This window comes from Pan troglodytes, chromosome 8, assembly GCF_028858775.2.
Source record: "Pan troglodytes isolate AG18354 chromosome 8, NHGRI_mPanTro3-v2.0_pri, whole genome shotgun sequence".
Taxonomy (NCBI): domain Eukaryota; kingdom Metazoa; phylum Chordata; class Mammalia; order Primates; family Hominidae; genus Pan; species Pan troglodytes.
In genome coordinates, this window is record NC_072406.2 from 122,164,610 (window position 1) to 122,190,972 (window position 26,363).

The 26,363-nt window shown below is 38.9% G+C and overlaps 1 protein-coding gene across 7 annotated transcripts in view; it reads left to right on the forward strand.

The window, feature by feature from the left end:
- The window catches only part of ADD3 (adducin 3), a 127,885-nt gene that overhangs the window by 40,926 nt on the left and 60,596 nt on the right, over nt 1–26,363 (forward strand). The gene's annotated exons all lie outside the window — the stretch shown is intronic.

The following is a 26,363-nucleotide window of genomic DNA, read 5'->3' on the forward strand; positions in this document are numbered from 1 at the left end:
AGGTGGTCTTAGATGGAGATTAGGAACTTGGTGGGAACTGGAGTAAAGGTGACTCTTGCTGTGTTTTAGCAAAGAGACTGCCAGCATTTTGCCCCTGCCCCAGAGATCTGTGGAACTTTGAACTTGAGAAAGATAACTTAGGGTATCTGGCAGAAGAAATTTCTAAATAACAAAGCATTCAAGAGGTGACTTGGGTGCTGTTAAAAGCATTCAGTTTTGAAAGGGAAATAGAACATAAAAGTTTGGAAAACTTGCAGCCTGATGATGTGATAGAAAAGGAAAACCCATTTTCTCCAGGAGAAATTCAAGCTGGCTGCAGAAATTTGCATAAATGATGAGGAGCCAAATGTTAATCGCCAAAACAATGGGGAAAATGTTTCCAGGGCATGTCAGAAAACTTTGTGCCAGCCCCTCCCATCACAGGCCTGGAGGCATGGAGGAAAAAATGGTTTCATGGACTGGGCCCAGAGTCCCCCTGCTGTGTGCAACCTAGGGACTTGGTGCCTTGTGTCCCAATCACTCTAGCCATGGCTAAAAGGGGCCAAGTTATAGCTCATGCCGTGGCCTCAGAGGGTGCAAGCCCCAACCTTGGCAGCTTCCACATGGTTTTGAGCCTGTGGGTGCACAGGAGTCAATAATTGAGGTTTGGGAACCTCCACTTAGATTTCCGAGGATGTATGGAAACGCCTGGATTCCAGGCAGAAGTTTGCTGCAGGGCTGGGGCCCTCATGGAGAACCTCTGCTAGAGCAGTGCAGAATGGAAATGTGGGGTTGAAGCTCCCACATACAGTTCCCACTGGGGTGCTGCCTAGTGGAGCTGTGAGAAGAGGGCCACTGTCCTCTAGACCCCAGAATGGTAGATCCACTGACAGCTTGCACCGTGTGCCTGGAAAAGCCACAGACACTCAATGCCTGGGAAAGCAGCCTGAGTGGTGCTGTATTCTGCAAAGCCACAGGGGCGGAGCTGCTCAAGATCATAGGAACCCACCCCTTGCATCAGCGTGACCTGGATGTGAGACATGGAGTCAAAGGAGATCATTTTGGAACTTTAAGATTTGACTGCTCTGGCCAGGCGCGGTGGCTCATGCCTGTAAGCCCAGCACTTTGGGAGGCCAAGGCAGGCAGATCACGAGGTCAGGAGATCGAGACCATCCTGGCTAACACGGTGAAACCCCGTCTCTACTAAAAATACAAAAAATTAGCTGGGCGTTGTGGCAGGCGCCTGTAGTCCCAGCTACTTGGGAGGCTGAGGCAGGAGAATGGCATGAACCCGGGAGGCAGAGCTTGCAGTGAGCCGAGATTGTGCCACTGCACTCCAGCCTGGGCGACAGAGCGAGACTCTGTCTCAAAAAAAAAAAAAAAAAGATTTGACTGCCCTGTTGGATTTTGGGACTTACATGGGGTCTGTAGCCCCTTTGTTTTTGTCAGTTTCTCCCATTTGGAACAGCTGTATTTACCCAGTGCCTGGACCCCACTGTATCTAGGAAGTAACTAACTTGATTTTGATTTTATAGGCTCATAGGCGGAAGGGACCGGTCTTGTCTCAGAAGAGACTTTGGACTGTGGACTTTGAGTTAATGCTGAAATGAGTTAAGACTTGGGGGGACTGTTGGAAAGTCATGATTGGTTTTGAAATATGAGGACATGAGATTTGGAGGGTCCAGGGGTGGAATGATATGGCTTGGCTGTGTCCCCACCCACATCTCATCTTGAATTGTAGCTCCCATAATTCCCATGTGCCGTAGGAGGGACCCAGTGGGAGATATTTGAATCATGGGGGCAGTTTCCTCCATACTATTCTTATGGTAGTGAGTGAGTCTGAGATCTGATGATTTTATAAGGGGTTTCCCCTTTAACTTGGCTCTCATTCTCTCTTGTCTGCCACCATATAAGACATGTCTTTTGCCTTCCACCATGATTGTGAGTCCTCCCCAGCCACGTGGAACTGTGAGTCCATTAAACCTCTTTTTTTTTTTTTTTTTTCCTGAAGCAGAGTCTCGCTCTGTTGCCCAGGCTGGAGTACAGTGGCATTATCTCAGCTCAATGCAACCTCCGCCTCCTGGGTTCAAGCGATTCTCCTGCCTCAGCCTTCCAAGTAGCTGGGATTACAGGTGTGCACCACCACACCAAGCTAATTTTCGTTTTTTAGTGGAGACAGATTTCACCATGTTGGCCAGGCTGGTCTTGAACTCCCGACCTTTCAAGTGATCTGCCCATCTCGGCCTCCCAAAGTGCTGGGATTACGGGCAGGAGCCACTGTGCCTTTCTAAATTACCCAGTGTCAGGTATGTTTTTTTAGCAGCGTGAAAATGGACTAATACATCAAGCCATATTATATTGCTCTCAAATGTGTTTGGATGATGTGGAAAGTGAACCCTCTCATATATCAGTTGGAGTATAAGTTGGTGTTTGGAGGGCAATTTGCCAGTATCAAAATTAATATTGTCCCAGAAAGTAACTCACATATACAGTCAATTGATTTTTTGACAAGGGTGCCAGCACCATTCAAGGGGGAGAAAATGGTCTTTTTCAAGAAATAGTGCTGGGAAACCTGGATGTCCTCATGCAAAAAAATGAAGTAAGACCCTTGTACAACATACAAAAATAAACTCAAAATGGATCAAAAACCTAAATAGCTAAAACCATAAGACTCTTAGAAGAAACCAGAGGGAAATCTTCATGACATCAGATTTGGAAATGATTTCTTGGATGTGACACCAAAAAACAGGCAACAAAAGGAAAAATAGATAATTGAACTTTACCAAAATTTAAAATGTTGATGAGGATCTGGAGAAATTAGAAATTGCTGCTGGTAATGTAAAATGGTGCAACTGCTATGGAAAAACTATACAGTGGTTCCTCCAAAAGTTAAACATAATATAAAATTTATATAAATATTTGCAAATAAGTATATATAAGTGCATCATTATAATAGTGAAATATTAGGGAAAATCTATATGCCTGTTATAGGGAATTTGCTAAATAGTGACATATCCATACAATGGAATACTGTGCAACCATTTAAAAATAAGTTAGATGGCTCTCTAAGTCCTGAAATAGAACATATTCTAGGGTATACCATTAAGTAGAACAAAGCAAGATGTAGAGAAGTGTGCATTCTCCAATTTTTGTAAAAACAGGAAATGCATAGAAAGAATCACAGGGTGGCAAAAGTAGTTCTTTCTAGGAAGGAGTTCAAGGTTGAGAGGAAGACTAACTTAATTGTATAGATTCCTTTTTACGGTTGGCTTTTTATTTACTTATTTTTGAGACAGAGTCTTGCTCTGTTGCCCAGGCTGAAGTGTAGTGGCACGAACATGGCTCACTGCAGCCTCAACCTCCTGGGTTCAAGCGATCCTCCAACCCAGCCTCCCAAGTAGCTGGGACCACAGGCCCACGCCATCATGGCTAAGTTTAAACTTTTTTCTTCTAGAGACAAGGTCTTGCCATGTTGCCCAAGCTGGTCTCAAGCTCCTGGGCTTCCCAAGGTGCTGTCTTAGCTTCCCAAGGTGTTGAGATTACAGGTGTGAGCCTTCATGCCCAGCCCAGTTTGGCTTTTTCTGTACCACTGAATTGTTTACTATGTACAGGTATTATAAGTGAATTGAAAAAATGTACCAATAATGTTCTTTTATAGAGGGATCTTTTCATATCACCTCTGTCTACCTGGAAAGTAAGTAGTAGGTACCCCCTCCGTCTTTAGGAAAACACCAAAGAATCACTGCTCATAAGATATCTGCTTCAGCCTAATGGTCCCTGCCAGGGGTTCCCATTCCCTGGGCCCCTGACCAGTACCTGTTAGGAACCGGGCTGTGCGGCAGGCAAGTGAGCATAACCACCTGAGCTTCACTTCCTATCAGATCAGTGGTAGCATTAGATTCTCATAGGGGCCCGAACCCTGTTGTGAACTGCGCATTCAAGGAATTTAGGTTGCACACTCCTCATGAGAATGTAGTGCCTGATAATCAGAGCCACAGTTTCATTGGGAAACCATCCCCCTTCTTCCCGACCCCCAGTCTGTGGAAAAATTGTCTTCCCTGGTGCCAAAAAAGTTGGGGACCGATGGTCTATGCTAATAAATGTTTAGGGTAAAACAGCTTTCTTAAACTGCAGGCTCCTCCTGTGCATAAAGATACGTGGTTACTTTGACAAATAGCTTATATCAAAAATGTGAATAAGTGAATAGTTTTATTTTTAAGCCTGAAAACCATTTCAGAGGTTATATTTGATAGGAAAGTCAGTGACTCAAATGAAAGGAACTAAGGTCCATTCAAAGACAGGGTTGCAGAAGTTGAAGTAGAAAAGGTGAATTTCCTTAGAGCTTGAAGAAACATTGTTCAAATGGAGTGCAGGAACAACCATAAATATATAGTATGTTCTATGAAGATATAAATAATAATGAGGCCTTGAAGAGTTTGTCCTGAGGTGGGCAAAATACCTGGTTTAGAAAATGGAAACAAACAAACAAACACATGGGAATAACTATGCAAACACAATAGGAAAAATAGAGTTTTACTTTTGTTAGTGAGCAAATACAGCTTCCCAGTAGTACAGTAAATACAAGCCAGATGGCTGAGAGCATAAGATCATAGCAGAATGGGGAAAAATCAACTGAACAATTTACCAGTGATCTGTCTACATTTTCACATTTAGTTCAATAGTAATAAAAAGAATGCTGTTGGATTCACTTTCAAGTAGATGAATTTACATAATGCCAGTTTCTGCTTGGGTATAATGTGGATTTTTTTGTTGTTGTGGCAAATGATAATGGAATATAAAATAGCTTTTTACTTTTCATTGAACATTTCTCAATGTATCTTCTTTTTGGTTGTAACTGTTAGAAACTGTCTATCTGGATTCTATAAAGGTCATCTCTATGTGTTTAAATTTTATGTCTGCATTTCTAGTAATACTCATTAGAAATTAGTACATATGCTGTAATACCCAAGACTATTGTTTTTCTATGAGTAAACTTAAAGTAGTACATTTTCTCTCACAGGGTGTACTTGTGTTATAAATTTGTTTTTATAGCTTGCTTTTGTTCATTTTTTTAACTTTAAAAAAATAGTAATTGGAACCTTTACTAACCATCGGTAGTCTTAATTTTCACTGTGAAGTGAATGACTGATTCATTTTCCTTGAGGATTATTGTTCTCATCAATAGGTAAAATAAGAGTAGGTAAAATTCCCCTAGAACAGAAAACTCCAATTCTCATGTACACACTGGTGTTGAAAGTATTAATAAGTTTAACTTTTATGGAAGGCAATTTGTCAGAGGTTAAATGCAACTACCCCTTGACTTGTCAGTTACGTTTCTAGAAATTTACATTTTAGTTCCAAAAAATGCAAAGTTCTATGTACGAAGATGTTTATCATAACAGAATTGGTAATGACAAGAAAACAAACCGACCTGGAAATGGGAGATGTGTATGCCATAATCATGCACAGCAACCATTGAAGAATGAGGTCATTTGATGTGTACTGACTTAGAATAAAATGTCCACTATAAATGTTTGAAAAGTAAGCTGTAGAACAGAATATGCAATATAATAGATTTTTAAAAGTATGAACAATAAAGTTTCGTTTATATATGCTGAGAATGTGTGAAAGATGTACCTGACTTTGATTAAAATTTATTTTGGGGGAATGGTATGTGAATATTGAGTACGTGTTACTTTTATAGTACATTTTCAGAAATCAAGAATGTAGTATAAAGATTAAGAGCCATAAATCTGAGTCTCAAAATATTTCAGCCCTATCAGATAATGCTGCTATTATTTGTGTGTAATACAGGGAGTCTTGGGTTTAGAATTAGAAGCCCTAGATTGATAATCTGGGACTATCACTCAACTAGCTGCAAGATCTTGGGAGAAAGCCAGTTTTCTCTTTTTTTTTTTTGAGATGGAATCTTGCCATGTTGCCCAGGCTGGAGTGCAATGGCACAATCTCGGCTCACTGCAACCTCCACCTCCCAGGTTCAAGTGATTCTCCTGCCTCAGCCTGCGGAGTAGCTGGGATTACAGGCACGCACCACCATGCCTGGCAAAATTTCTTTTTTTTTTTTAGACGGAGTCTCGCTCTGTCACCCAGGCTGCAATGCAGTGGCACGATCTCCGCTCACTGCAAGCTCTGCACCCCTGGGTTCATGCCATTCTTCCGCCTCAGCCTCCCAAGTAGCTGGGACTACAGGTGCCTGCCGCCATGCCCGGCTAATTTTTTTGTATTTTTAGTAGAGACGGGGTTTCACCGTGTTAGCCAGGATGGTCTCGATCTCCTGACCTCATGATCTGCCTGCCTTGGCCTCCCAACGTGCTGGGCTTACAGGCATGAGCCACCGCGCCTGGCCTCCATGCCTGGCAAACTTTTTGTATCTTTAGTAGAGACAGGGTTTCTCCATGTTGGCCAGGCTGGTTTTGAACTCCTGACCTCGTGATCCACCTTCCTCTGCCTCCCAAAGTGCTGGGATTACAAGCATGAGCCACCACACCCAGCAGTTTTCTCATTCTTAAATGAAATTCATGTAAAGTGTTTACCTCTAGTAAGTGCCCAATAATATTAGCTGTTTTAATGCTACTGAAATCTTTCTTGATTGGCATGTCAATCTGGAAAAAATATCAGACAAGAAACAGGAATAAGTTATGATGATAAAAACATACGGGCAGGTGTAGTCAAAATATTTTATTGAACTGTTGAACTTCTTGCCCGGGTGTTCTGAATTATGGTATTGCATGACCATAGAAAATAGTGGTAAAGCAGTCTGTTTACATAAGCCACTCAGCTGCTTGTCGCTATTACCCTTAATTTCAGAAATATTACACGTGGTACTTCTTGAACGTTAATTTGCTGAGAAATAAGCATGTTTTGGGATAAGTACTGAGTTCAGTGTTCCATATTTGGCAGTTGATAAAAAATATGGGTTGCTGAGTTTCACGGCATAAGTTATTTGGCAATGGTATTATCTCAGATTCAGCTTTTAATGAATATTTACAATATTAATATCTTATTTTTCCTTGATTTTTTTTCTAAGAAAAGCCCAGATTAAAACAAAAATGGATAAAGTATAAGTGAGTAACTATGGCAGCTCAATTGTCTAAGAACAAAGAGGCAGGCATCAGAGACTTTGATTCCTGTCCTAACTCAGCAACTTAGTAACTCTATGTCCTTGAGTAAATCCCTTAACTTGTCTAAGCCACAAGATGAATCTTAGTCTATGTATTGGAGCTATGATTTTTAAAAGTTGTTTTGAGCATAAAATGAAATGAAGGATGTAAAAGTGCATTATAAACTTGAAGACACTATGCTGATAGAGATTACACAGCTCCTTCTAATCAAGACTTTCTTGGCATAGTTTATTAAATGACATAAAGCTCATTATACAAATTTTCTCAATGGAATAAGACAGTAACGGTCAAATGAAACATAAATCCATGCTAACGACTATGAAATCTTTTGGCCTAGCTAAATGTGCAGACTATATAATCCCTTTGGTAGCATATGTATGAGTTTGTGACCTGAAGGCTGTTGTATTGCAAGCAGATTTTTATAAGTCAGCAAAGACATCTGAAATCACATCACAATTCCAGTGTTAATGAGATAACTAGCTGCATCACTGCTGCCCTTCCTTGGCTCTTGGGTTTAGGGAAAGCCTTAATCCTCAAACTAACATAATTCACAATAGGTTCTGATGATGCTCAAATGTATATAATCTTTAGTTCCATGAATAAATTGCATACTAGAGTTACTCACTTTCATTTTGCATTTGCAGACTTTCTGTTCTTACATTGAATGATATGTTTTCTAATCAACTGATTCCTTTAATGATTAATTTTAGGCATAAACATAATATTTACAAAAGCAGGAAAGTGCAATTGAAAACTAGCAAAGACTAAGACAATTAGTAACAACCCCATTTTATATTGGGAATTAAAACTGTTTTGAAGATGACAGCACAGCCGAAGTAAGGGTTTTTTCTCCTTATCACAAACAGTAGTAGGCATTAATTTTTGGAAGTAGAAAATACCTTTCCTTATGCTTGGGAAATAAATGGAATTTTTTACAAAATAATTACAGGACTTGGAGTAGAAAGTGAAAAATTAATTATGTGGTTTAGAGTATTAATTTGCTCTAAGAGTTAATAAAAGGAAATGGGAAATGGACAAATCAGATTTGTCTAGTCAACACTGAATAGATTCCTCAAAGTATTGAATTTGAAACAATTGGCACAAATTTAAATTCTAAGATCTCTATAGCGAGTAAAACTTGAAGTTACTTTTTATCTCACCTTCCTCAAAAGTACCCTTAACCATGCACCTGGAGCAAAGGAAAAACCCTTTCTTTTTATTGGTCTTCTTTAGCTATCACAGGGACTATTTGGGCAGTGGCTATACTAATGGGAAGATGGGATTATAATTAGGTTAGTTTTGGTTCTTTCTAGACCCATGTCTTTATTTGAAAGTTCTTTGGATTCCTGTGGTCAGTGATACAGGGAAACTCTAGGTTCTTAACAGTTTCCAATTATTTTCTCAAGAATTCCTTAGGTTGCAAAATATTTTGATGCCTTTGTGGATAAGAGATGGGCTGGGGTTAGTGACCCAGTGCATTTTTTCATACCCCCAATTCTCCCCATATCAACCCTTTCTCTACCCCACTCTGCACTTCTCTAATTGGGTATTATGTGACAACTAACTCTTCTCTGCATTGAATATATTATATTGTTACTTATCCAAAAATAGTTGCCAGTAATTTTTCCTAGTAGTTCTGGAAAATTCCTCTTCCTTAAAGATGCAGGAAAACGGTTTTACTGACCAAGAGGTGTTTTTTCAAAGACCCAAGTTGAGAACTAATGCTTTCAAACTCATGGCCTCAATCAGTCCTCCTGCCTGGGTTTCCCAAAGTGCTGGGATTATGGGCTAAGCTACCGCTCCTAGCCAGGAACTAATGCTTTAGATCTACTGGTACTCAAACATTATTGTTCTTTGGAGTCACTTGGTGCTTCAATATTATTGATGTCTAGGTCTCACTGCTGAGATTTTGATTTAAATGGTGTCAGTGCAGTCTGGGTACTGGGATTTTTTTAAAGCTCTTCATCTGATTCTAATTTGCAGTAAAGTTTGAAAATCACTGCTCTAGTCAATAAAACAAAATTAGGCAAAACTCCAGGAAGGCAGGAAGCTTGTTCTCCACTGAGACCCCAGCATGTAAAATGGTAAACAGTAGGCACCCAACAAATATTTTTTGTTGCAATGAAAGAATATACTTTTTAAGAATCACTGTAATTTAAAGAATAAACCAAGCACTGATTCTTTGAAATAATCCATAGGAGCTAATGATAAGTTAGTGATGAAGTATGGATTCTTTTGTGTATGTATGTAGAAAAGCTGATGCTAGATAATCATTTTCAAAAATTATAGATAAAAATCTTTGCATGAATATCAAGTGGAAATATGCTATCATTTCCCTTATGCATATTTGTATTTAAAATAACCCACAGGGACAAAATGATTTTCCCACTGAAGCTAACTCTTACCATGAAATATTTCTTTGATATAGTTATTTTCTCCTTTATCTCCTGAAGATTTTTTTTTTTTTTTTGGCTTGCCATATGCATGTTATTTTGCTTTTCCTTTGTACTTTGGGTTTTTGTGGTGTATTTTTTGAGGAGGGAGATTTCTTTTGCAAATAAAGGCAGCACTCTGTCTCTCCTTTTTTCAGGAAACACCTTTTTTTCTGTGTGATGCAGTCAGTTTTTGTCATTTCCACTTTAACGTGAACTAAGAAGTCATCCTTTTCCTGTGAACAGGAAATTTCCCAGCTGTTCATAAATTGTGGAGCCGCCTGTGAAAAAGGGCAAGATCTCAGAATTCCTTCTCTCGATTCTACATGTTCTTTATTGCTTTCTACATATTGCTGATCTTTTCATTTCTAATGTGTACCATCTGATTGACGAGATGGTGACTTCCTGTTTGAGAGTTAGCTCCATTCTTTGTGTATCATACCCACGGTGATAGTACTTTGTGAGGACTGTGGCAACAGTGCTGTGCTCTCCTCTGATGTAAAGGGTAAGCTGGGAAATGAAGACATTGAAAGGAGTATTAATTTGAAAATAATTCTATAGCATTTTCTTGGGGAAAAAATGCTCACCACCTCCTCTCTTTTCTAAACACACCATTTGAGGATATCACTATTTCCTTTGTATTGAGCCTTTTATGTATGTTGAACTATCATTTGGAATATGATCTGCTGATGTACCTGGGCACCTCTAATCAGCATCTAAGTATCTAGCTCATGATTCTTTTCAGTATCACAAATCCATTCTAAAGTGGAACTGTAGGAAGGATCTGTCATATTACTGTTAAATTATCATTGGTTGCAAAAGTTTTCCCAGTGCCTACAACACTGTCTTTCTTCTTTCCTTGACTCTCATCTTTTAAAATTATAGTTTATAAGTGACATTTAATTTATAAATCACTTAAAAATTACATTAGATCCATTGTGAAGTGCTCTCTTTTCACCTCCATTACCTTGGGCCTGGGTTAGGTGCCTTGTCTGTTAGCTGACATAGGATCCTATGAAAGATAAAGGAAATTCTATTTTTTTAAATTATATGTTGGTACCATGGAAACACTTTCAGAAATGGAAAACTAAAGATCACCCATACAGGCCGGGTACAGTGGCTCATGCCTGTAATCCCAGCACTTTAGGAGGCTGAGGCAGTTGAATCACTTGAAGTCAGGAGTTTGAGGCTTGCCTGGCCAAAATGGTGAAGTCCTGTCTAAACTAAAAATACAAAAATTAGCTGGGCGTGGTGGCGCATGCCTGTAATCCCAGCTACTCAGGAGGCTGAGGCAGGAGAATTGCTTGAACCCGGGAGGCAGAGGTTGCAGTGAGCTGAGTGCGCGCCGCTGCACTCCAGCCTGGGTGACAAAGTGAGCAAGACTCTGTCTCATAAATAAATAGGCTGGGTGCGGGTGCCTGTAATCCCAGCACTTGGGGAGGCCAAGGCAAGCAGATCACGAGGTCAGGAGTTCGAGAACAGCCTGGCCACTATCACCATATAGAGACACCCCATCTCTACCAAAAATACAAAAATTAGCCGGGCGTGGTGGCTTGCGCCTGTAGTCCCAGCTACTCGGGAGGCTGAGGCAGAAGGATCGCTTGAACCCAGGAGGCGGAGGTTGCAGTGAGCCAAGATGGTGCCACTGCATTCCAGCCTGGGTGACAGAGCGAGACTCTGTCTCAAAACAAAATAAAAAATAAATAAAGATCATTCATACAAGTATGAATTTCTCAAAGGCCAAAGTTGGTTTTGTCTTTCTTGCTACAACCTGTTTATTCTGAAGAGTACAACCAAACACATTAGTCCCACATGGCTTTTTATTTAGGGACATCATGATGAAAGGTTATTCTGTGGACTCTCAAAGTACTTGTCATCCATAGACTTGCTGACACCTCGTCAAGGCTACTTGAATGGGTGTATTACACAGGCTTGGTCAAAGGGTTAATGCGTGCTAGAAATGTGAAGTGAAGGGAATAGAGTTGAGGCTTGGGAACATTTATGTTTTTTAGACTGCGACTTCCTGTTCAGCTGAGAAGATAGTCCTGTAGCTTTGCTGTTAGCTAAGGAGACAGTCTTGTAAGCTTGACAGATCACAGCTGTATCCTGTACTTTGTGTGAAAATGTATTTGCTTTCCCTCCTGTTCATTTCGTTTTTCTAATTTCCTAATATATTAACGTTTATTCCAGTGTTTGATGGAGTAAGAAGTTGGGTATATGCCCACATGAGAATGTGAATAATAGCTAAGTACTAGGTTGTAGGCAGATAGTGGATTAAATATGGGGTGTGTGTGCTGCAAAAACTAAATGACAAGGAAAACCCCCCCTCTGAATAAATTTTTACAAGAAAGTCCCAAAAGCACTTGGATATTTTAGCCTAGTGCTATAATTGAAGCAGTTGTCTTATTTCTTTGCAAATCAGATAATTTCTTTATAAAGAATCAAATGCTTGCTCTGTGTTCTAACCATTTCACCATTTTATTCTCTCTCAAAGCTTGAGGACAACTTCGGGACATTTCTTTCATCTCACTATCCTAAAAATCTTTCCCAGTGGAACAATATTAAACTACTTCCTTCCTTGGGATTTTGCACTCTCTCTGAGCCTAATATGCTAGTAGATTGTGTCTATCAACACAAATTCATTTTTTGACATTTGGACAGACAGAACTTGAAGTTTTTCAGTATCTCATCTCATTTGAAGTGGATGTTTCATTGTTGCTATAGAGGAATGACAATTACCGTGTTCTATAGGAGGTGGATTCCAATTTAAGCATTCTTTCCTGAGAGGCAACTTTAAATTTTATAGAGTAGAAAGAGTACTAGCCTGAAGTTAGGTTATGCACATTCTGTATGACCTTAGATAGTGACATTGGGCACCTCTGAATTCTCACAAGTGAAAAGAAAGAATTGGACTAGATGACCTTTAAGGTCCTTTTGACCGTATTTGACATTCACTGAGCCTGAGCTTTGTGCTACAACTATGTTGTCCCTCTCATTGTATTAGTGCCTATTACTCTGAAAGACCCACCACTATATAATATGAAAGATGAGAAAGAGGTAAGCCAGCTGAGCTGTTTAATTTAGAAAGATGAAGCCATGGTGTTCCAGATGGTGAGGCTCATCCAGCAGAGCCATAAATGACAGCCAAAGTAGATACAGGTAATGCTGATGGCTTCCTGACAGTGTATGTAGTAGAGAGGGACTTATGGGATTGACTTACTGAATGACAGTTTTATTGGTGTAGTGCAGCCTGGAAAAGGGTTGTCAGTCCTTTTTTTTGGGTGGAGTGGTGGTTTCTGTGTATGTCCTCTTAATGCTAATTGATGTTGAAAGTATAAATGAGACAGGATTGACTGGAGTCAGCTTTCCTTTGGGAAAGCAGAATGATAGCATCTTCAAGAAGTACTTTTGCAAGGTATAAAGCAAATAGGTACTGTACTTCATAGACACTTCTGCAGTGCCCGTAAGTGCTGAAATAGATGAAATTCAGGTGCTTGTAGAGGAAGGAATATCCATTTGCACAGAGACCTAACTTAACAAGTGGACTGGCTAATTAAGGGTTAACTATTTGCTTTTCTTTTGTATTTCTGTATTTTTATCTGGGTACCATAATCATCCTTGTAAATTTCTAGTCTGAGATACATTCTACACTAGACCCATTATAGGATATTAGAATTGTATGAAATCTTCAAGGGCATCTAATTCAGTCCTCTCATTTTCACTTGAGCAAAGTGAGTGCTAGAAAGACTGAGTAACTTAACCAAAATCATTGTGTGAGTTAAAATCAGAGCTAGAACTGGAACTAGAACCTAGTTCTGCTGACTACTAGATTTTTACTGTCAAGAATGCAAATTGGCCAGGCCAGACACGGTGGCTCACACCTATAATCCCAACACTTTGGGGTTCCAGGGCAGGAGGATCACTTGAGCCCAAAAATTCGAGGCTAGCCTGGGCAGCAGGAGGACACCCCATCTCTACAAAAAATAAAAAATCGAGGCCAGGTGTAGTGGCTCACGCCTGTAATCCCAGCACTTTGGGAGGCCGAGGCAGGCGTATCACCTGAGGTCGGGAGTTCAAGACCAGCCTGATGAACATGGAGAAACACTGTCTCTACTAAAAAAAAAAAAAAAAAAAAAAAAAAAAAAAAAAAAACTAAGTTAGCTGGGCATGGTGGCACATGCTTGTAATCCCAGCTACCTGGGAGGCTGAGGCAGGAGAATGGCTTGAACCTGGAAGGCAGAGGTTGCGGTGAGCCAAGATCATGCCATTGCACTGCAGCCTAAGCAGCAAGAGTGAAACTCCATCTCAAAAAAAAAAAAAAAAAAAGATAGCTGGCTCGTGAGGGTGTGTACCTGTGGTCCCAGCTACTTAGGTGGCTGAGGTGGAGGATTGCTTGAGCCCAGGAGGTCAGGGCTGCAGCGAGCTGTGATCTCACCACTGCACTCCTGCCTGGGCAACAGAGCAAGACCCTGTCTCAAAAATTAAATAAAAATAATACAAACCTACCTTTATATATTTGAAAGTGTGAAATGTACCCCCAAAATTTTCAAAATGGTAACCGATTTTAATAAATTAGTGAAGAAGACAAAATTAGTTTTTTCTAGGAATCTTCCTCCCAGCCTTTGCTCTTCAATAACGTATCAGAAAGTAGCATTCTACCAGCAGATATGTTTCCATATCACACTCTACCAGATTCTTAAACTATGAGATAAAACAGTATTAGGCAAAAGTAGCATAATATGGATATAAAATTTCTATTACACTGAGAATTCAGAAAATTCTCTTAGGACAAGATTGGATAGGGCAAGATTGTGTAACCCTGAAATGTGTTAGTCTTGAACAGATATTTCAGGATCTGTTCTGATTATCTCTCCCCAGCAGAAAGATTGTGATTAAGGGAAAAAATAATTCTTAGTTATTTGTTGTGGGTTAGTGGTTACATGCAGGTTTTTGTTTTCATTTTGCATAATTTGGTTTCGAACAATGTCTTCATTTTTTTTTTTAATGACTAGAAGGCCTAATTTAGATTTTAAGTGTTTTGTGAATGTGTTGTTAATGTTTCTTATCACTGAAAAATGGCATCAGGAGCTGAAGATGGGAGAAGCTGTTGAATTCAGACAACAGAATGCATTAATACTGTAACACTGCTGTTGGCCACAGTGATTGAACATTGTGATAATTTATGCTGCACTATGTATTTAAATCCATTATATTGTTGAGGTGGAGAAGCGGAGTTAAGTAGTGTACTGATTTCGGACCTAAATTTTCTTGAATTTCTTTATTATGCCTCCTTGCTAAGTAGTTGATATTACATGGATCACTTACATTTTGTATAGGAGTATATATAGAGCTCATATAGGAGAACTTATATTACTTCTTATAAGAAATTGGATACGAAAATGCTTTGGTTTTGTGAGAAGGAGGATTTAACAGTGTCTCCAGAGAGCTAAGCTAACCAACAGAAAAAATGGCATCAAGTTATAAGTTCTTGCTATAGAAAGAAGGGAGGCTTTTCTTTCTTTTAAATCACTTAATTTTTTCAGATAAACTTTTAAATGCAAGTTTAACATATATATAGAAAAGTACAGAAATCATAACAGTACAGCTTGATGAATATGAATATATATATTCATTATATATATATATAAAGTGAACACCGTGTGTAACCTACCTAAGGCAAGAACTAGAATGCTAGCAACACCCTGCTCTGGGTTCTCAGGCATTTCTCCTCTCTCTGCAAGGTAGCCATAATCCTGACATAATTTAGTTTTGAACATACCATATTCTAAATTCAAAGTTTAGTTTTGAATACCATAGAGTAGTGTTGCCTGTTTCAGGATTTTATATACATGGAATCATTCAATATCTACTCTTTTGTCTCCAGCTTCTTTTGCCCAGCATTTTTTTTCCTGTGGGATTTGTCTATGTTGTTAAATGTAACAGTAATTCATTCTCTTTATTGTATGTACTGTATTCCATTTTATGAACATAAAATAATTCATTTAGATAATGGTCATTCAGATTGTTTCCAGTTTGCATCTATTAAAAATAATTCTGCCATGAACATCCTTGTTGTATGGTTTTTGTTGTTCATATCCATGCAGCTCTTTTGAGTGTATTTCTGGGAGAGGAGTGGCTGGCTTACAGGGCATGTGTGTCTCCAACTTTTGCAGATAAGGCCAGTTTCCCGAAGTATTTGTACTAATTGACATACCAACTCTGAGTTCCAGATGTTCCACATCCTTGCCAGTACTTGATATTAAGTTTTTTGTTTCTGTTTTCATTTTAGCCACACTGGTAGGTAGATAGTGGTATCTCACTGTGGCTTTAATTTTTATTTCCCTTACAACTAATGATGATGAGCACTTCTTAATGTACTTACTGGGTTTTTGGATGTGCTTTTGCAAAGTGCTGTTCACGTCTTTTACTAATAGAAAAATTGGGTTATTTTTCTTTTTATTATTGATATCAGTGGTCTAAAAAGATATATTCTGGATTATCTTTTTTCAGATACCCTTAAAATGTTAACATCCATTCTTAAAATCCAAAGTTAATAGCTGTCTCTTCCCTTTTTCTGAACAATACAAGGATCTTAAAACACTCTTATTTTCTATTCTTATCTTACATGCTATTATTAACCAGGGTATTAGTTCACCTTGTTTTTAACCACCTGCATTTGTTATTGCTATTTTTTTATACAGTATTTTTAAAACTACATGTTTCCCAGCCTGGGCAACATGGCAAAACCTTATCTCTACAAAAAATACAAAAATTAGCCAGGGGTGGTGGCACGCACCTGTAGTCCTAGCTATGCAGGGGGCTGAAGTGGGAGGATCGCTTGAACCTGGGAAGCAGAGGTTGCAGTGAGCTGAGATCTTGTCTAGGCGACAGAGCGAGACCCTGTTTCAGAAAAGAAAAAAAAAATTACAAATTTCTTTACTCACTGTTGTTTCTTCCATCCCAGCCTGCCCTTCCAGTTTTAATTTCTTTCTTCCTAGAATTTGTCCTTTAAAAGTTCCTTTAGTAAGTTCATAAAACTTTTTAGTGAGACAGTGTTTTATTTTACTCTTATTCTCCAAAGATAGTTTTGTTAGGTATACAATTCCTAGACTGACGTCTTCTCACAGCAATTTGAATATATTTCTTTGTCTCATTGCTTTTATTTAGTCTTCTTTTGAAGTCTGTTGCAGGTTTAATTGTCAGTCCTTTGTAGGCAATCTGTCCCTGGACCACTCTGCAAAAAGTCTCTAGCCATGATTTCCTTGAATATCTCCTCTGATCTATTTCCTCTTCAGGAACTTTGGTATGTTGGATTTTACTAAAGTCTCTTAGTGTGTGTCTGTCTCTGTCTCTCTCTCTCTCTCTCTCTCTCATTTTTTCTTAGCCTCTCTCTCTCCCTTTTTTTTTTTTTTTTTTTTTTGAGAAAGAATCTCACTCTGTTGCCCAGGCTGGAGTACAGTGGCTCGATCTTGGCTCACTGCACCCTCCGCCTCCCAGGTTCAAGTGATCCTCCTGCCTCAGCCTCCTGAGTAGCTAGGATTACAGGTGTGTGCCACCATGCCCGGCTAGTTTTTGTATTTTTAGTAGAGACGAGGTTTCACCATTTTGGCCAGGCTGCTCTCGAACTCCTGACCTTAAATGATCCACCTGCCTCAGCCTCCCAAAGTGCTGGGATTACAGGTGTGAGCCACGGCGCCTGACCTCTTTTAGCCTCTCTTCTGTATATTCTGTTTCTTTGTGTCTCTGTGCTTCATTCTCGCTAGTTTTTTCAAGTCTGTATTTTAGTTTACTCTCTTGGGTCTCATGTACTGTTACTCCATTAAGTTTTTTCAATTATTCGATAGTCCTTAAAATCTGCTGGTCTTTATAGCATCTTCCTTTCTCATGCTTCTAATTTTATCTTTAAGGGTTTTGAACACTTAATTTAAGGGTCTTGAAACATGAAGACCACTTCATGTTTCTCTCTTGACTTGGGGTTTTCTGGACCATGCTGGTGTATAAACCCAAATCTCAAATCTTTGTGAGTGTAGGCCTATTGTTACAGATTAGCAAGGGAGACTTTTTCCATTCAGCATTCTGGAAAAGACAGATAAGGCTTTTTGATTTGAGTGTTTGTTTGTTTTTGAGAGTCTCTCTCTGTCGCCCAGGCTGGAGGGCAATGGCACAATCTTGGCTCACTGCAACGTCTGCCTCCGAGGTTCAAGCAGTTCTGCCTCAGCCTCCTGAGTAGCTGGGACTACAGGCGTGTGCCACCATGCCTGGCTAGTTTTTATATTTTTAGTAGAGACAGTTTCACTGTGTTAGCCAGGATGGTCTCGATCTCCTGACCTCGTGATCCACCCTCCTTGGCCTTTCAAAGTGCTGGGATTACAGGTGTGAGCCACCGTGCCTGGCCCTTGATTAGGGTTTTTAATTCTCTCTGTTAAGGGATAGATTTTTTTTTCTTTCTTTTTGGTCAATCTTTTAACTAAGAATGAACCCTTCAACATTCTGGTTTTTTTGTGTGGGGTTCTCTGTAACAACTCCCCATCTTTTAGAAGTCTGTTACAGGCTTCGATAAGCATAGCCCACAATTTGTGACTGGAAGAAAACCTGGTTTCTAGTTGTTGACTATGACTCTGAAATTCTTTTGTAAATTTTAAGCAGCTTATATTTCTTTGAGATATAATTGTCTAGAATTTTTTGGAAATTCTAAAACGAGTATTTCCATGAGCGTTTCTTACTAGTGGTGTGATCTATATAATGACATTATGTTGAGAGAGGTTTGTATATTTAGATCCCTCTTTTGCACTCTAGCTACAAATTTTTGTTTACAAACTGGTAAGCCAAAATATTAAAGCTACACTTGGTTGCTCTGTTCTGACTGTGTTAAGAACACAGGTCTAGGTGCACTGATTGGTTTCTGGTTTAGCAAGCACACCTTGACTTTTGTATTATGGTGAAAGCAAATGCTTGTTAACTGTATAGTGCCTTTTAAAAAAATTCCTGTAGGAAGATATTAATGCTTAGAAAAATCAGTAGATTTGATTAATAAATCATCTATAAAAAACCTGAAATATTTTTCAACTTTCATTTCCTAGAGTGTAGTAAAGGCAGTAACTGTTAAACGTGAAATCAAATAAAGTAATTTGCATCTGGAAGAAAGCCTTTCTAAAATTATTTCTGTAGTTTCTAGCCACATGATTGAAAAATACAATAAATGTATATTATGTTATTACTTCTCATTTGCAGTTTTTATAAACTTTAAAGCAACTTCAGAGGTGCTAACCTGGGCCTTCTTTCTTCCCTCCGCCTCCCCTTTTTATTTAAAGCATCATATCATTTATTATATTGGACCAGCAGGAATGAGTTTAAAGAGGTTGAGAACTGTTTCAGATTAATAACTTGGAAATATCCCACAGGAGTCACAGTATTGCTTATCTTGGATTAAGTTTTAAGAATCCAGTCATTGAGAATTATTTCTATAAGCTGCCAAATTTAAAGTTGGAGTGAGGAAGAACCTTACACTGATCCACATACCCCAAAATTCGTGTCAGTGTACTTTATGGGGATCTTGTAGTTTGAAGGATGGCATGGTCCACAAGATAAAAAGCTTCATCATGACAGTCAATAAGTAATGTTCTGGGTTTACATAGAGTTTATATTTCTTTCCTCAAGGTTCTCAGTTTTTCATTTTCATGTATAAGGTATACATTGCTTTTCTAAAATACCAACAATGCCAGATTATTTTTGCTTTGATTTGCTTTGTTTTTTTCATATTCCTTTGAATGATTTAGTTATTACTTCTCTTTGTTTAATATTTTTTAAAGTGATAACTATTTATCCTAACTTTCTCTATACTGGAAAAACACCCCCTTTCCTTCCCCCATTTACAGGATTGTGCAACCTTTCAGTTAAACAAAACCAAAATTGTTCACTTGCTCAGTGTTCCACCCCCTTGAAATAAGCCACATAGCTCTCTATGGGTGTGGCCCAGCCTCTTTGGCTGCCACAGTTACTTGATCCCCTTATCTCATGTCACCCTTGGCTCCCTATATTGTCTCTTCATCTGCTTTCTTAGCTCCTCCTTTTCCCCCTTCCACCCAGTTTTTGTACTGCTCCTGTCACTTTGCTTCTCAGAGGTTCAGAAGCAATTGTCATGAGCTTTTCCACCTCCCCCCCTCCTTTCTCTGAATCTTCTGAGGAAGTTACAGTTGGCCCTCCACTTCTGAGGGTTTCACATTCTCAGATTCAACCAACCACAGATTGAAAATATTAGAGTAAAAATACAGAATAACTACTTACATAGCATTTACATTGTATTAGGCATCATAAGTAATCTAGAGATGATTCAAAGTATTCAGGAGGAAGTACAAAGTTCTATGCAGATACCACTTCATTTTATATCAGAGACTTGAGCATCCTGGATTTTGGTGGCCGTGGGAGGTCCTGGAACTAATCCCTGATGGATACCTAGGGACAGCTGTACATATACACTGTCCAAAGAATTCATTGAGGATTTCCTACTCCAGGATTAAACTCCTGAAGTGAACGTTTTGAAAGGCAAAAGGATTTTTTCTTTTTTGTCAAAGTTTAGATGTTGTAGGTGTGAATTCATTAGTATAAAGTACTTACAGCCCTTGTTTTATATAAAGTATATGCTCCTAAAAAGTTGGCTAGTGGCTGGTCATGGTGGCTTATTCCTGTAATCCCAGCACTTTGGGAGGCTGAGGGAGCTGGATCTCTTGAGCGCAGGAGTTTGAGATCAGCCTGGGCAACATGGTGAGACCTCGTCTCTGCAAAAAATAGAAAAATTAGCTGGGCGTGGTCATGTGAGCCTGTGGTCCCAGCTACTTAGGAGGCTGAGCTGGGAGGATTATTTGAGCCCGGGGAGGTTGTGGCTGCAGTGAGCCATGATCATGCCGCTGCACCCAGCCTGGGCAACAGAGTGGGACCCTGTCTTAAAAAAAAAAAAATTGCCTTTATCTCAGTATAACATGGTTAAATGCAGGTGCGATTACTATTTAAGACAACCTGGCAAGGAATCTTTAAATAATTTACATAAATAATCCTACCTTAATTTTTCCATTTTAAAGGATTTTTCCTCTCAGGTTGTCATGATTGTATATGCTGTAAATGATCTGCATATTCTTCTTCATAAAAATGGAAGATTTGTTATTTATTTGTACTTCAGTGTGGAAGCATCTTAAACATTAACCCTGTGGCATTTTCTCCTCAATAGTAAGTTGATCAAATGAGTGACCCAGTCTCAGCAATTTAACATATCATCCCTTTCAGCTTTAAATGTATATTTAATCACCTTAGCCCATTTTTCAATCCACAAAAGTAACCTTTCTCATATATCAACAGCTTTCTCGGCCAGTGAACCTTAGAACTTAAGTGCCTTACAAAACATAATGCTTATTAGTTGTGTTTTTTTTTTTCCCCTTCCCACCCTCTCCCATTAAATCTACCTTGCTTATACTTGATACTTTTAAGGATTTGAGCTCATAGGGTGTAGTATAATGTAGTGCCACCTTGACCATGAAATTTGTTTACTGACCTTAGTATTAACCTAGAACATTCTTATGCCTCTTTTCATGGTGATGTGGTGTCAGATTACAATTTGACTGGCTTTCAAGATAATTGGTCTTAATTATTTCTAAGTCATTGGTTAATGCAGTGTAAGAACAAGCATTGTTTAAAAAAGAATATAAATGGCTTTTGAGTTTCTTTTCTTAGCATGCAAGTCAGATTAGAGTGAAAGCAAAAGCACATGACACAAAACTGTGTGGTTCGCTAATAGATTGTAGGCTTCCTGTAGCTTAAATTATACAAACCACAGTAAACTGTTACCCAGTGGCAATTTTGATTTCCCTTTTGTATTAGTTGTAATCTGTGATACTTTTATTTAAAGTAAAGCCATGTATTAAAAGTTTATTAAAACATATATTGTCTTTTTTAAATCTTTTTCCTCTTCACCCTATACATATATACTCATTCCTTTTAGACCAAGCTCCAGGGTAACTTGCCCTGTAACCTTTCAAATAGGCTCCTTTCTCTGAATATATCTGTAGTATATCTATTATAATAACAGAGTGTGCTACAATTGTCTCTCCCTCTCCCCTGCCCCAACCCACTAAATTGCTAGTATTTTAGGGTCAGAGACAATGTCTCGTTCATTTCTTACATTTTCTACCATGATACCTGTTCAATTGTAGCATGTAATAGTAGGGGAATGAATAGTTAGTAGAATAAATGTATTTAAGAAAAAAGTAGAAAAGAAATATATGGTGAATTGATTTACCAACTCAGAATTTAAATATAAATTTAAAAAATCTAAAATCAAAGTAGGTTATGTGATCAGTACAGCTGTAGGTTGCAGAGAATAAATTGATACTCTACACTTTAGTTATGTTTGGGAGCAGTATGTATGATTCTGTAAACTGAAATCCCTCTAATATGTACAGAAGAAATACATTTACAGACCAGTTTTGTTTTTGTTTTCGTTACACCTTCTATCATGCCACTGAGTATATAGCAAATCTATCAACCATTGAGTGGAAAAACACATTAAGATACTTGAAGGCAGGCAGAGTTATGCAGGGGTTGAAGGATAAAGATTGGGGGGTAGGGGTGCAGATAACCAAACTTGTCTCTCACCCTGTCTTGGAAAAAGCTTACTTATCATATCTGAGGACTCTTAAAGCATTAATTTTAGAGGCTGGGATGTGGCTCTTGTCATATACAGGCAGCCCAAGTTCTACAGCTAGATCTCAGAGAAGCTGAGAGTGTTAGTAGGCCTACAAACACATCATGTGGGTTTTTTTTTGTTTGTTTTTAGTTTTTTGTTGTTTTTTGGGGGGGGGGGGAGCCAGCTTTGCCTCCTACCTATCCAACAGCAGTGTTTGAAGCTAAGTGCTTGAATTTGTTTTAGGAGGATAATTTTTAGAAACATTATTGATACTTAAATTTCCCAAGATTAAAAAAAAATTGGGGGAATGGCTTTTACTGGGTAAAGTATTTGAAACGTAAAACATATTTTTCCAAGTAAAGAGATGTCTCATAGTTGGAAAAAGCAATTTAAAAATGCCTACAGAGCCCCATATCCTTAGATGGAACAGCTCAAAGCAAAAGTAACATTTTTAACAAATTGCAGGGGAGAGGGTTTCAGTCCAACAAAATAAAAAGGCTCTTTAGGTTTGCTATAGAACATTGTACCTATAATCAACAGTAATGTATACTTAAATTTAAGAGGATAGATCTCATGTATTCTTGCCACAGTTAAAAATAAAAGTTATACCTCAAAGATTTAGAAAGTAAAAACAAATTGCATGTGTCATGAATATTTCGTATATTGTGGCTATATTTCATTTTGTTTTTACTTGTTTTCTATTCCGTTTTAGAACTTTTCCCAAAACAGAAATTATTCATGATTGCAGATTTTTTAATGGCACAAATAGATTTATTCTTCACTTTTTATTCTGTGCTTTTTTCTTTTTCATGTAGTCTGTGTCTTCACAAGGTGTTAATAAAATGCATAGTTTTCAGAAGTACTATGCCATCAGTAGAGTCAAAGCCATATTATGTCTTTCTACCTCTAGTTTGGCAACCTTGAAGATATAATACAACCTCACTAGTTTGGTTAATTTTTGTTTTAAATGGGGATCATGCCTAATCTTTAGACCTAATGACTTACTGAATTTCAACCTCAGCTTTAATAAGCTGAACTTATCAATCATTGTAGGTTATGTTGTGTACATTTTTTTAATCCAGAAAAAGCCTGTTTTGAACATTAACCATATTTCACTTACCCCAACCTTGCCTTTTCTATAATTCTTCCTTTTTAAATCCTGGATTACCTGTTTTAACAAATAACCATCTATCACATATTAAATAGGCAAGGGACATTATTCATTTACCATGTATAATTTTATTTATTTATTTATTTTTAGACGGAGTCTCTCTCTGTCACCCAGGCTGGAGCGCAGTGGCGCAATCTCGGCTCACTGCAAGCTCCGCCTCCTGGGTTCACGCAATTCTCCTGCCTCAGCCTCCCGAGTATCTAGGACTACAGGTGCCTGCCACCACGCCCAGCTAATTTTTTTGTATTTTTTTTTAGTAGAGATGGGGTTTCACCATGTTAGCCAGGATGGTCTCAATCTCCTGATCTCGTGATCCACCAGCCTCGGCCTCCCAAAGTGCTGGGATTACAGGCGTGAGCCACTGTGCCCGGCCACCATGTATAATATTTTTTAAACTCCTTTTTCAACCCCTGGTCTAGGTCCTGGGGGGCCCTGCCCTCAAGTTGCACACTGTACGTGTGAGAGGTATACCCAGGGAACAGACAGTTAGTGTAAGGAGTGCTATGTTGGAAGTAAGCCAGAGGGTTGTGGGACTTGAGGCTTTACCGGGTGGAGGCCTGTAGGAGGCTTTTCTTTACAAATCCGTCTTTGCAGGAGAGGCTAAACCAGGGCATCCCTCAAATAGGAAATTATAGAATATAGTCAGAAATGCCTGCAGACAACAGTTGGATTTCACCAACTTGGATAGGCTCTCATTATCTTCTGAAGCATGAACACCATGGTCAGCATTTTTATCAAGGAGTTATCTATGTGGTATTATCACTTGTGAGAACAGTTAACTGGGAGAACAAAAGCTCTGAGAGAGTAAGAGCTACTCTTGAGCCCTTCTACAGTTCAAGGGACATCTCTGAATTAAAACTATAGGATGGCAGACTGTTTCATGAAGCTTCCTCCTACATAGAACTCACACAACTCTTACACCTTGGCTTTGGTTTACTTTTTGTCCAGGCCTTTTTTTCTCCCCTTGAGTTTTACTCCCTCAGCTGAATCCCACAACTGAGTTTTCTTCAACCTAGAACCTCCATAGTGTGTGTAAAATTGGCCTATTGTGAAAATCACCAGGGATGAAAAAAATCACTGTTTGACTTATCTCCATTGCCACTAGTTGTATGACCTTATTTGCTTAACCTCTTTGAGTTTTAGTTTTCTTTTTTTTTTTTTTTTTGAGACTGGGTCTAGCTCTGTCACCCAGGCTGGAGTGCAGTGGCATTATGTCGGCTCACTGCAAGCTCCGCCTCCCGGGTTCATGCCATTCTCCTGCCTCAGCCTCCCGAGTAGCTGGGACTACAGGTGCCCACCACCACGCCCAGCTAATTTTTTGTATTTTTAATAGAGACGGGATTTCACCGTGTTAGCCAGGATGGTCTCGATCTCCTGACCTCGTGATCCACCCGCCTCGGCCTCCCAAACTGCTGGGATTACAGGCGTGAGCCACCATGCCCGGCCCTAGTTTTCTTATCTGTAAAGGAGGCATCATGACAGTACTACCGATAGGGTTGCTGTGGAAGTACATGGAATAAGTATGTAAAGTGCACGGCACAGCAGTCTAAATTATTCCAGTGGCACTTTAACTGCTTAGCAGCATTTAGATCTCTGAGGACACACAAGTTTGCACAGTTGGTTTTTAATCTTTTTAGTATTTCATGCATTTTACTCTGATCATCTCCTTGCCCCCTATTTTTCTGTCATTTTGCTTTCCTTTTTGGAGAGTGTTCATCCTTAGTTGTTCTGTTTTTATTATAACTAAATGCCTATTACCATTCAGCACTTAACGGATGGTTTCAGTGGGCTAAGCTCTAAGCTCTGTGCTATCTGTTGGAATACAAAGGTGCTCCCAACTGAGTAGAGGAACCCATGGAAGCAGCCACCTTCCCACCCCGGACTAACATGAATTTAACCTGATTTAAACAGTTTAGACAGACCTTTTTTTTTTCCTTAGCCAGTCTTGTAGTAGATGGAGAGGTTACTTTCCATAGACATTTCAAGCTAGACTGAATGTCCCACAGAGCTGAAGCTTGCCAGGCAAAGCTCATCTCTGTGGCTGTTTTAAGTCACTAATAGTTATACCACATTTCTAGAAGTTGGTGTCACCATCAGCCAAAGATTAAACTTCTCTTCTCTCCTCTCCCAACCCGATATATCCTTGACCAGATGATGTTTGTTCAAAAGGAAAAGCCCTTTTTTTTGGTTTTGTACTTTTAGTCTACCACATGTTTGAGATGCCTAGTAGTTCCTTAACAAATCAAACTTTGTGACTTCAGGATTCATAGCACTTTAGTTGGAGACAGTTTCTCATTGTGCTGGTTTGATTTCTGGCACTTGAAAACATCTCCATTTGGAAGCTTACGGAATGTTTCATTCACTCCCCTATTTGGAGTAGACAGTTTGTCTTCTCTTCATTGATCAAGCCCTAGACCCTAGTGGTGCCCAGAATGAGTGTCCTGTCTATGTTGTATTTGAGAATGTACAGGCACTAGGAGTGCGTGAACTCTTGTGCAGCTGACGTTGATTGGAGGGCAAAAGGGGAAGGGGAAGGCCCTTAGGACAATGAATTCAGTCATGGGGCTACCTCATTTCCTTTTTTTTTTTTTTTTTTTATCTTAAACAAAGCTAAAATATGTTTTCAATTACTTTGTTTTTAAAATGCTATCTTTCTCTTTTTGCTAACTTTCATAACAATAACTAATCGCAAGTCATTTTATGTACTGAAAATACAATATGACAGAATGACATTTTACAAAATTTAAATGAAACAAATATTTGAAATAAAATTGGAGTTGGAGGACAGGAGAGAAGGGGGATAGCATGCTTCATGAGTTGCACACAAGCCCATACTTTAGTTGTTAAGCCTCTGGCACTCAGTAGAGTATTTTTATTTAAAATCTACAAAACTGAGGAGGCGGGAGGGAAGGAGAAATTTCATTTCTTGAAAGTTACCCTAGAAGGTTGGATCTGTAAATTTACGT